Below are 10771 nucleotides of genomic sequence, written 5' to 3'. Positions count from 1 at the left end.
TCGTTGTTGCATATGGGTGCAAACTACTGCTGTACTGGTTGCCATTTTCAAGGCGAAACGCTGTTGTATTTTTGGCTATTTACTACTGTATTTTGGGGCGAAAAAATGGTTGCACGTGGTTGGGAATCGATGCCACATCGAGTCAGATTTGTGCCACAGTTTGGGAGCCAAATTGCTTCTTAATCTTAGGCTTAGCCATTGCTGTTTTTGGACCGGATTTGAGGCCAAACAACTGCCGCCTTCAAGGCAAGCTGCTGCATTCTGAGAAAAAAGTATTGTTGTTACTTTGAGGCAAACTAGAACCATACTCTGGTGTGGGTCGTTGCTGCTTTGAGAATTCATGCTACTGGACTCTCGAAGTATACTGCTAAATGTATGTTGCTATAATTTTGAGAAACAAACACTACGGTTTGAAAGGAAATAGATGCAACACTTGATATGTTACGAGAATGATTGCCTCAGAAAGAGAACAGGTACTACTACCTCATTTGGTATTCACTGATTTGAACACGATACTACACTGGGCCAATGAAAAAAATTTAATTTGAGTCCATGCCTTGTCTGGAAAGGTTATACCTCGGTTTAGGCATTGATGACCTCATTGTAGTATCACGAGGTAGGAATGAATATGCATTTGTGTAACGACCCGTTTCGTCGTTACTGTAAATTTCGAAGAAACCCTTAACTCTGACTCCCTAAAAATGGCTTCATTTAGTTATGCTTCTGGAAATCGCTAATTCAATCAGAATCGTTGTGTGCTTCGCGTGAGAGTTTGAAGTGTGGGACACTAAGCCTAGTTGGGACGCCACAGCATCAGTATTGGCACTACAGCGTGGAAGCACCGCCATAGCGGTAAGAGCAAGTGGCTAGTGGGCCCCCATAGCGGCCACTCAGCAGCCCTAGCGGTGTCGCTAAAGCGGTGAACATACCGCAGGGGCGGTTACATATAGTGAATTACCTGTTTAAGACTTCATTTCAGGATTTGACCTCATTTTTCCAAACCCTAAAGAGTCCAGCGGCCTTTGGAGCATTTATGGAGCCAAAAATGATATTTTCTTAGAGAAGGTCACCCTTCTAACTTCATCCATTCATTCTTCACATTAGTGATTCTTATAAAAAAAATCCCTCATTTAGAAACCACAAAAATGGAGATCACAATTTCCTAGACCTAAAGAGATGATTAGTTAGTTGTTCTTATTATGAATTTCGTTGAATCATCCCTTTTTGTTCATCACCCTAGAATAGTTCTAAACTAATTTCTCATTTCCTTATATGTTTTTAAATGGGACTCTTTCATAAATCTTGAAAATGGATATCTCAAAGATAAGATTAAAAATGGTAACTTTACCTAGCTAATGGCTTAAATTAGTTGACCTTATTCATGGAAAAAGGTTGATACATCACCTAGTGTTGTTGCGAATGAAATCTAGAGGTAGGCTAAGTCCCCAAACCTTCCTTATTATTCTGAAATCTCCTATAAGAGTTCTAATGACTATTTCTATTCTTGGGTCTCATGTTGTCTCAAGATCCTTCGTGCGGATTACGACGTAATTATCAAATTGAAGAATAAACGGATGCTTGTGGTACCCGCTCATCCTTGAGGTAGGTTACGGCTTTCCTTTCGATAGACTCCGATTAGTTTCCCATATTCATGTATTAGAAGGAACTAAGATTACATATTTAGGACTTGGGAGATTTGGGATGGATCCATAGGATGGTATTGCTGTGCGAATTGTGTGTTCGGGCTTGTGGCCTGTAGATTCGTTAGGATGTTTGAATTAAGTTCCTTGAGTATCGGTGGTTCTATGTGACTTGGAAGGAATGGTTGATTCATGTTTTTCTATGGTTTTAGTGAGAATTTCTGTAAAATGTGTCTAGATCGTGCTATGCTATTATAGTGAATATATTCGACATTGGGCGTATAAAATGTATCAATGATTGTGAATTAGTTCTAGACTGAGTAGTAGCTAATGTCTTGTTGGTAGTAGGTGGCTTTAATTGTATTAATTTAATAGGCTAATAAAGAGTTAGCGGTAACAATATGTCGTGACTTGATTAATCTATTGTGTTGGCTTGATGCCACGTATTGTTAGTAGATATTGAAAATTGTTATTACATCTTGATTGTGATATGATAGCACCTTATTTGATGACGATATGAGGATAGAGTTCTATATGACTTGTGTAGTCTTTCATGATATTGTTGGCATACCCACATTGGTACTTGTGATATTGAGCAGATTCTTGATGTTGACACATGCATTTCACTCATTCTCATTCTTCATGATATACTGTTGAGACACTGTTGGTACTTGGTGAAACATGGTAATTAGGAAGACTCGATTTTTAAATGAGAGATAAGAGTCTGATATCCGATATTAGTTTCGAATCATGGATTGAGTGAGTGCATGGACTCCGCAGGTCCCCCAGGGTGGTGCCGGTGAGAACCCCCCATAGGCAGTGATCCGGGGTCTCGTCTGTCAGTTGGGCAAATATTCGGGATGAGTGGCACTTAGACTTCGCGAGTCACCTTGGGTTGTGCTACCGAGATGTCGATATTTCTGTCCGGAGTACATGTGTACACAACATTTGCATGGCATTGCATTGCATTCATACATCATTGCATTGCATTGCATCATGTCTTATATTGAGATGAATTGGTGTTCCACTTATGATGTCAGTTTCAAATTGGTTATATGGGGACTTGGTACAATTGGGTTTAGATGATCTACTTAGGCAATGACGTATGCTTGGTTTCGAATATGGTTGCTTTATACTTGCTGATTATCTCGTATATCTTTCATAGGAACAGTTATATGTTTGTCCTCTAAAGGATGTAGAATAAAGGATATCATGATGATGAGTCGACTTCTAGACCAAGGACGAATGGTATAATGGTGTCACGACCCAACCGGAGGGCCATGACGGGCACCCGGAGCTAACCTACCGAGCGCCTCTTAGCATACTTCTCATACTCATATCTAGGTGATCCGCATGGCTTACTCATAATTACCACAAACTGGAAAGAGACAAGTTCCAACGTGTGCACGTCTATATAAACATCATTAACTATGCCCATATGCACAAGCCAACAAGGCTACACAAAAATGATATACAAAATATAAACCGATAAGGTTATGGTATATCTAGCTATGCACATCTGTCTACGAGCCTCTACAAGGAGTATGTAATATCATCAAGACGGGACAGGACCCCGCCATGCCTAAATATGTACACACAAGAATAGTACCAACTAAACTGCAGCTCCGGATCAAATGGAGCACTTCTATGCAATCATTGATGAAGGAGCCTAGGGGTCTGGTCTGTCTCCCTATCTACCTGCGCGCATGAACGCAGCGCCCACAACCAGAAATACGTCAGTACGAATAATGTACTGAGTATGTAAGGCGTGAATAACAACATAAAGAAAGCATGAAGATAACATAAGAATAAGAGAACAATTTATACCTCATAATACCTCTTAAGACGACTGTCATGCATAATTAATCTTTCTCTAAGGAAACATTTCATAAATATACATATAATAGTACCGTGCCCGGCCATATAGTCTCAGTGTGATGCGTACCCAGCCATAACAAGGTTCGGTGTTATTCGTACCCAACTGCAGTGGTGTGCACAATAGATATCATACCCGACCATATAAGCCCGATATCGGAAAACAACTGTATACATATATAACATACATGAGAATCCAAAGGAAACATTACAACTCTATCGGAGTGACATAAGGTCGGTGAACCTCCGATTTCATATTATGGAATCATCCTCATCATCATCATCATCATTATCATCATCATCATCAATATCATCATCAATATAGAGAGTATTTGTCAACAATATCATGAGAACATTAAGAGTTATGAGCTTCTAGTATTTCTAGGAAGTAGGATATTATGGACATCTTAGATGGATTCACAATAAGGAAAATCATGTCTTTAGAAAGAAAGGGTTAGCCTTAACATACCTTTTCGTCTCCTCAACTACTTAATGTTTCTCCTTCCAAGCTCACAAATCTACATTCAAAAGGATTCACACTAACGTCAAGTCTTGGAAATACTCATAAGTTCAAACTAGAATAATGAAAAATAAGCTAGCGGAAATTGGGCAGCACTTCCCCTATTTCACTACTTCCACCATATTCCAAATCACCTCCCAAACAACAATGATAACTTCAACAATATCATGAATCTCTTGATTATTGCCTCTTGATCTTTGATTTCACTTGGATTTGGTTGGGTATGTTTAGTAGAAGGTTCTAGAGCTTTAATGGACTTGGGAAATGTTGGAAATGAGTTAAAATGAATAAGGGTCGGGTATATAACATTAAAAAAAGGTACCGACTCAGATTTACGGTCCACTTTTACGGACCGTAAAAATTATACGGTTCGTATAATTGGACTGTAAAATCCAAGCAGTTGCTTACCCCTTTTGGAATTAATTTACAGTGGGAGTCAGCTAGATATACGGTCCATAAAAATTATATGGTCCGTATATCTGAAAGTAAAACCCACTTTTCCTGAAAACATAGTCCCGTCTATTTGTTCAACCTTTAATCCTTCCAATACCTGCTAAACATGAACTTAACCCCTTTATAATTGTAAGATAAACTCATCTAATCTCATTTAACCTTGATAACTCGTCATCTAAGACTAGACCCACTAACACACGACGAATTTTAATGTACAAAACTACGGGGTGTAACAAATGGTATATGATTTTGTGATATTGTTGTGGAGTGGACTTGTGACTATTAGAGGAAGTTTAATAATTTAAGGGTCTTGATAGTGGTAGATCAATGTATGACTTGATTTAGTTACTTATCATGTTTATTGTGGATTCTTTTACTGATATATGCTTCTAACCATTGTCTACCTTTGATACTTACTTAGTACACATTGATTGTACTGATACTACTCTTTGTTATACCTTTTTTGGGTGTAGAGTGTTTCAGGTGGATGATTGTGACATGTTCGGAAATGCGCGGTGCCTATCTTGAAGGCCTCCCCCCACTTCATTCCGGGATGGAGGTTGAGTCTTAGAATGTTGTTGTAATCTGATTTATTAGTCTCTCTTGTACTAGTCTAGACCCGATCGTGGGAAGTCAGAACGAGTCTGAATTTATTCAACTGTTGTAATTAGTTTTAAATCTTGAGTTTTTTAAATAATTTGATTTCCGCTGCTAATTATATATAATTTTTATTGGTTTAAATGAATTGTCTTTATTGATTGATGCGTTATTTAATTGAGGGTTTGCCTACCGAGGAGGGAAAGGTAGGTGCCCGCGCGATTCCAATTTGGGTCATGACAGTTTGGCGAGGTAACTAGAATGGCCACTAGTCTGCAGCCAAGACATGCTTCAGATTCCTTTGCCACATTCGGAAACATAAGTCTGAGCCTCCGTAATAAAAGCTCTCAAAGTCTGATACGAGTCCGAGGGATATTATTATTATGTTCATAAACGATACCCTATGGGGTGGCGTATTATTTTGACTAACTACTTTTCTCTTCAATGTGTAAGGTACAAATAAGCGAATTTGTGGAGCAAAGCTTAAAGACGAATTAAGAGAATCGGATGCTTAGAGCTTTGGAGTGTTGGAGTTTTGGAAAAAGAACTAGAAAGAGCATAGAAGACCTATTGGAATAGGATTGCTAAAAGATTTGGGCCCAAGGCCGAAAAGCTAAACTTTCTTTCCCTTCCTTTTATTATATGTTTAGTTTGGTTTTTGTATGAACATGTAAAAAATACATTTGTGTAGATATTGAAACCCTTATAAGTTGGAACCTAGGATTTAGGTAAACAAGTTTCGAATTGGACCCGAAAGCTAAATGAATTGTATTTATTTATTAAAAGTAAATAAATTGAAAAGTGTTTTATCATACAAAAATTGATTGTCTTTAAAGTATATTGCATGATTTGAAGAGTATGGAAAAGGACTTTTTGGAACTTATTGAACTTCAGGTAATTTTCAAACCTTTGGGACTTGAAACCCAAACCTTAAGGCAAATAAAACAGAGAAATATACTTGAACCATAGTTTTGAGGATTAAGATGGCTTTGGAATAGTATATGGTTGAATAATGAGCTTCAATGGATCAATAAGTAACAAGTAAACTCTTTTCTTAACTTACACGCGTCAAAAACCTATATTATTCTTATAGAGGAGATATACTCCACTTATTTTCTTATATATAATAAATAAACTTATAAGGAATAAATCATGACATTAGGACCAAATGAGTAGAAACTCTACTTGAGGAATCTTAAGTGTGTTTTGGTCCGGCAACGAAATGAATTGAACCCCTTATAACATTTTTCAAAAAGAAAACCAACTTTCCCTTTTAAAGGATGTTTTTTGCCATAAAAGTTGGAATTTATGATTAGCATGACAAGTTTTGTAGAAAAGAAACATTTTAGCAAATAATCACATTAATCATACATTAAAGCTCGAAGCTCAATCGTATTCTACGGATCCTTAATACTAGTGTGCTTACAACCTTCCCTAGGGATTACCAGAACCCTTACCTCAAACTCTGGTTTAAAAGGATTTTTTTTCTTTGTTTGAATAAACCCTTAATAACTCGATTTTTCTAATTGCCCTTAATAAATTGGGTGGCGACTCTAAAAAATATAAAATCCAATTAATTAGAGCACCAACAACCTCTTAGTAGCTTTTGTGCCTTCACCTGCGTAAAAGTAAACCGTAACAATTAGATCGAACAAACTCTATTTATTCTTATTACGTACGTGAATTCCCTTTCTCAGTCCAATTCACGCACCACAGATAGTGTTCAACTATTGGCCAGATAATCAAACAATTAAGCACAAGAATAAATAAGCAACCCACAATACAGAAATTTAATCGATAGAAATTGTCATCAAACCAACTATCATGTCTTTTGCCACAACCCCAGAATTAAGAAGTTTAGCTACTCATGATTCTAGATGAAAAACAAGAATTCATGAAGAAACTAGGGTTGAAAAGAAGAAATTAAAATAAACCTAGAGAGAGAAAGTAGAGATGACGGCTTATAGTCTTAGAATAATCCTAGCACGCCGTTTACAGCTAATAAAATGTTTATTTATAGTCTAAGGCTAAAAATAAATTAAGTAGACCTAATCCCGATCAAACTGGGAAAACTTTGCAAAAAATGGCTTGGTGCGCCGCCCCAAGAGGATTTAACAAGGACCAAATTTTTCCTCAGTGATTTGGTTATAATGTGCAGGGGTGGTACTCCAAGAGGATTTAACAAGCTTCTTGTTTTTCCCACACTTTTCTTCGCTCCTTCTCGTGCACACTTGGTCCTCGATTCCCAAACTCAAACAAACTGCTCAGTTTCTAGTCATTTGTCCTCATTGTACCTAAATACACAAAACATACCAACATAAGCACGAATACAATGATTCCATCATAGAAATTGTGATTAAAGTACTAAGAACAAGAAGTAAAGTGACGCTAAATATCGATATTTGTGTGAAATTTCATATTCATATATAGCAAAACCATGGAGGAGCATCCAGTTCATTTAGAAACAATGTTACAGCTATTGGTTAAGCATCAACTCTTTGCAAAAATGAGCAAGTGTGAGTTTGGCTAGACTCAGATAGAGTACTTGGGGCATATAATTAGTGGAAAATTGGTGGATACTGATCAGTCAAAAGTGGTTGCTATGGTGGAATGGCCTCAACCCAAGAATGTGAAATAATTAAGAGGATTCTTGGGGTTAACTGGATATTATATGAAAATTGTTAGAAACTATGCTCAGATTAGTAAACCTCTAACTAACTTATTCAAAAAGGGTGAGTGTGAATGGAATTCTGATCCTGACAAAGCTTTTAGTCAGTTGAAGTTGGTTATGACAAAGAACACTAGTTTTAGCATTACCCAACTTTGACAAACCTTTTGTCCTAGAGGTTGATGCTCGCAATACAGGAATTAGGGTTGTACTTATGCAAGATAAGAGGCCCATTGACTTTATGACTCAATCTTTAAGTAGAAGACATCAAGGACTGTCAACTTATGAAAAGGAACTCATTGCACTTTTACAAGTTGTTGACAAATGGAGGCATTATTTGCACCCTCATTATTTCATTATTAAAACTGACCATTTCAGCTTGAAGTTCTTACAGGAGCGGAAGATTACCACCTCTTTACAACACAAAGGGTTAACTAAGCTTGATGGGACTAAGCTTTGAAATCCATTACAAGAAAAGGATAGAAAATATAGTTGTTGATGCACTATCCAGGAAGGTGGACCACTAAACTAAGGTTGTTGATTCTCAATGTTTGGTATTGACACAAATTCAGCCAAAGTGGATTAAAGAAATTCTTAACAGCTATGAGAATGATCAGGAAGTGTTACAAGCAATCATTGTTTTAAGCAGCAATAACAATCCCGATCCTACATTAGGTGTTTCTTTACAACAAGGAATTCTCAGGTATAAAGGCAAGGCCTAGATAGGAAACAATGGGGAGCTGAGACAACAACTAGTTTAAAATATTCATAACTCAGGATTAGGAGGTCACTCTGGTGTCTGGGCAACTTATCAGAGATTAAAAGCCATTTTTTACTGGCCTGTAATGATTGAATGAGTTAAAACAATAGTTCAAGAATGTGATGTGTGTCAAAAGAGCAAGGATGATCAAGTATCATACCCTGGGTTATTACAACCTCTTCCTATTCCTGAAAGAGCATGGGAGCATTTGTCAATGGACTTTATTGAAGGTATGCCAAAATCAGAAGGTAATGATACCATATTTGTAGTAGTGGATAGATATAGTAAATTTACCCATTTCTTGGTCCTTTCTCATCCATTTACTGCAAGTCAAGTAGCAAGAAAGTTCTTGGATAACATTTACAAACTGCATGGTCTTCCTAAGATCATAGTATCTGATAGAGACAAAATTTTAATAAATAATTTTTGGAAGGAACTTTCAAACTGCTGCAAGTACAATTACTTTACAGTTCTGCTTACCACCCCTGGACTGATGGGCAAACTGAAAGAATTAAGAGGTGCCTTGAGAATTATTTGAGATGTATGATAGGTCATAAGCCAAAGGATTGGAGTAAGTGGTTGTCTTTGGCTGAGCTTTGTTATAATAGCAATTATCATACCTCTTTAAAAATGACTCCCTTCAAAGTAATATATGGCTATGATCCTCCTCAGCTTTCTTTTGAACTAGTAGCTCAGTCTAGAGTTGAAACAGTGGATCAAATGCTTAAGGAAAGGCGAATTATGGCTAAGATCTTGAAGGAAAATCTGATGAAAGCTCAGAACAGGATTAAGATAAATGATGACAAAAGAAGGACTGAGAGAGAGTTTGAAGGAGATTGGGTGTTCTTGAAACTTCAACCTTACAAACAGACTTCAGTTGCACTGAGGAAGAGTGTTAAATCAACCTCAAAATTCTATGGTCCTTATCAGATCACGCAGAAAATTGGACCAGTGGCTTACAAGTTGGCATTGCCTATTACTGTTAGGATTCACCCTACGTTTCACATCTCTCAACTAAAGAGAAAGATTGGACAACATATCATATCATCAATAGACCCTCTAATATGCTCCACAGATGGTCAACCCTTGGTAGAACTTGTTGTTGTACTTGAAAAGAGGATGATTAAGAAAGGTAATCAAGTTGTCACCCAAATTTTGGTTCAATAGGAAAATTTATTGCCAGAAGAAGCAACGTGGGAGGATTACAATATCATGAAGTCACAATTTCCTGGTTTTGATGCATCTTGAGTTTAAGTATTATTTTAAGGGGGGTGGATTGTCACAAACGTGTATTGTGACTTGTTTAAATCAAGTTTATGTTATCTTGTTTAGGTCCCTTAAGTCTTTAATTATATTTTTCTTGTTATTCATGTATTAGTCCCTAAGTTAGTTATGAGATGTTGTTGTTTAGTCCTTAAATTAGTTATGGGAGGAGTGCCACGTGTCCAATAGCTGGAATCATGTCAGCTATTAATTATATAGACATTGCAGTGTCTGTTTTGAGGATTATCAATACACAAAATATTAACCTGATCTTTTCTTTCTCTCTCTTTCCCTTTTCCTTTCTTCTTCCTCTTCCTCGCTGTGAATTCTGAAATCCTCTTGTTGCACCTTCTATTTCCACCAGTCTCTTTGCAATGACTGTTATTGCTTTTCTGTCCTTCATTTGAATTGAATAAATTTAGTTTAAGCTGCAGGCCCCAACACTGAATCAACTTTAGTTTGTGGATTAGAAAAGAAAAAATGGGGTTGAAGGTAGGAGGAAGCAGGATACCAAGGGATGGATTTTCAAAATCAATGGTTTTGTATTGCTAGCTTCACACGCGTTTTTGGTAATTGTTTGGATAATGTCAATGGAAGCTTCAAACCGTCATAAAGAAGTTGATGGTGAAATTTAAAATCCATCATTGTTGATACTTGGAGCTTCTGGGTTTGAAATCTGAAGAAAGAGAAAAGATGAAGTTGGGAAAGAAGATGAGTTGGAGAAGAAACCTAAGCTATATGGGATAGAAGGGATAATTTCATCCACTTATTGTTAACTTGAAGTGTTAAAAGGGTAAAAACTAAAACAATGAGATAGGAGGGACAAAAACTAAAGACCAACCCAAAATAAGGCCATTTGTGCTAATGACCCAAGCGTAGTTCATCGCAAAATGTCGTCTGACTTTTTACCCTTTGAGAATAAGAAAGCCCAACTCGGTTTATGTCAAAGGGGCACATTTTTTAATGCATATACGTCATTGTTTATACAGACACCA

At 37.0% G+C, this 10771-nt stretch overlaps 1 long non-coding RNA gene across 1 annotated transcript; it reads right to left on the bottom strand.

Moving 5' to 3' along the window:
* Positions 1 to 6895: 6895 nt before the first annotated feature.
* On the bottom strand, positions 6896 to 10771 carry LOC132642385 (uncharacterized). The gene is made up of 2 exons (XR_009583127.1): positions 10043 to 10771; positions 6896 to 7379 (listed from the first exon to the last, which is right to left on the bottom strand). It is a non-coding gene; the product is annotated as an uncharacterized LOC132642385 (long non-coding RNA).

This window comes from Lycium barbarum, chromosome 5 (genome assembly GCF_019175385.1).
Source record: "Lycium barbarum isolate Lr01 chromosome 5, ASM1917538v2, whole genome shotgun sequence".
Lineage (NCBI taxonomy): Eukaryota > Viridiplantae > Streptophyta > Magnoliopsida > Solanales > Solanaceae > Lycium > Lycium barbarum.
This window is presented reverse-complemented; position numbering and strand designations above follow the sequence as displayed.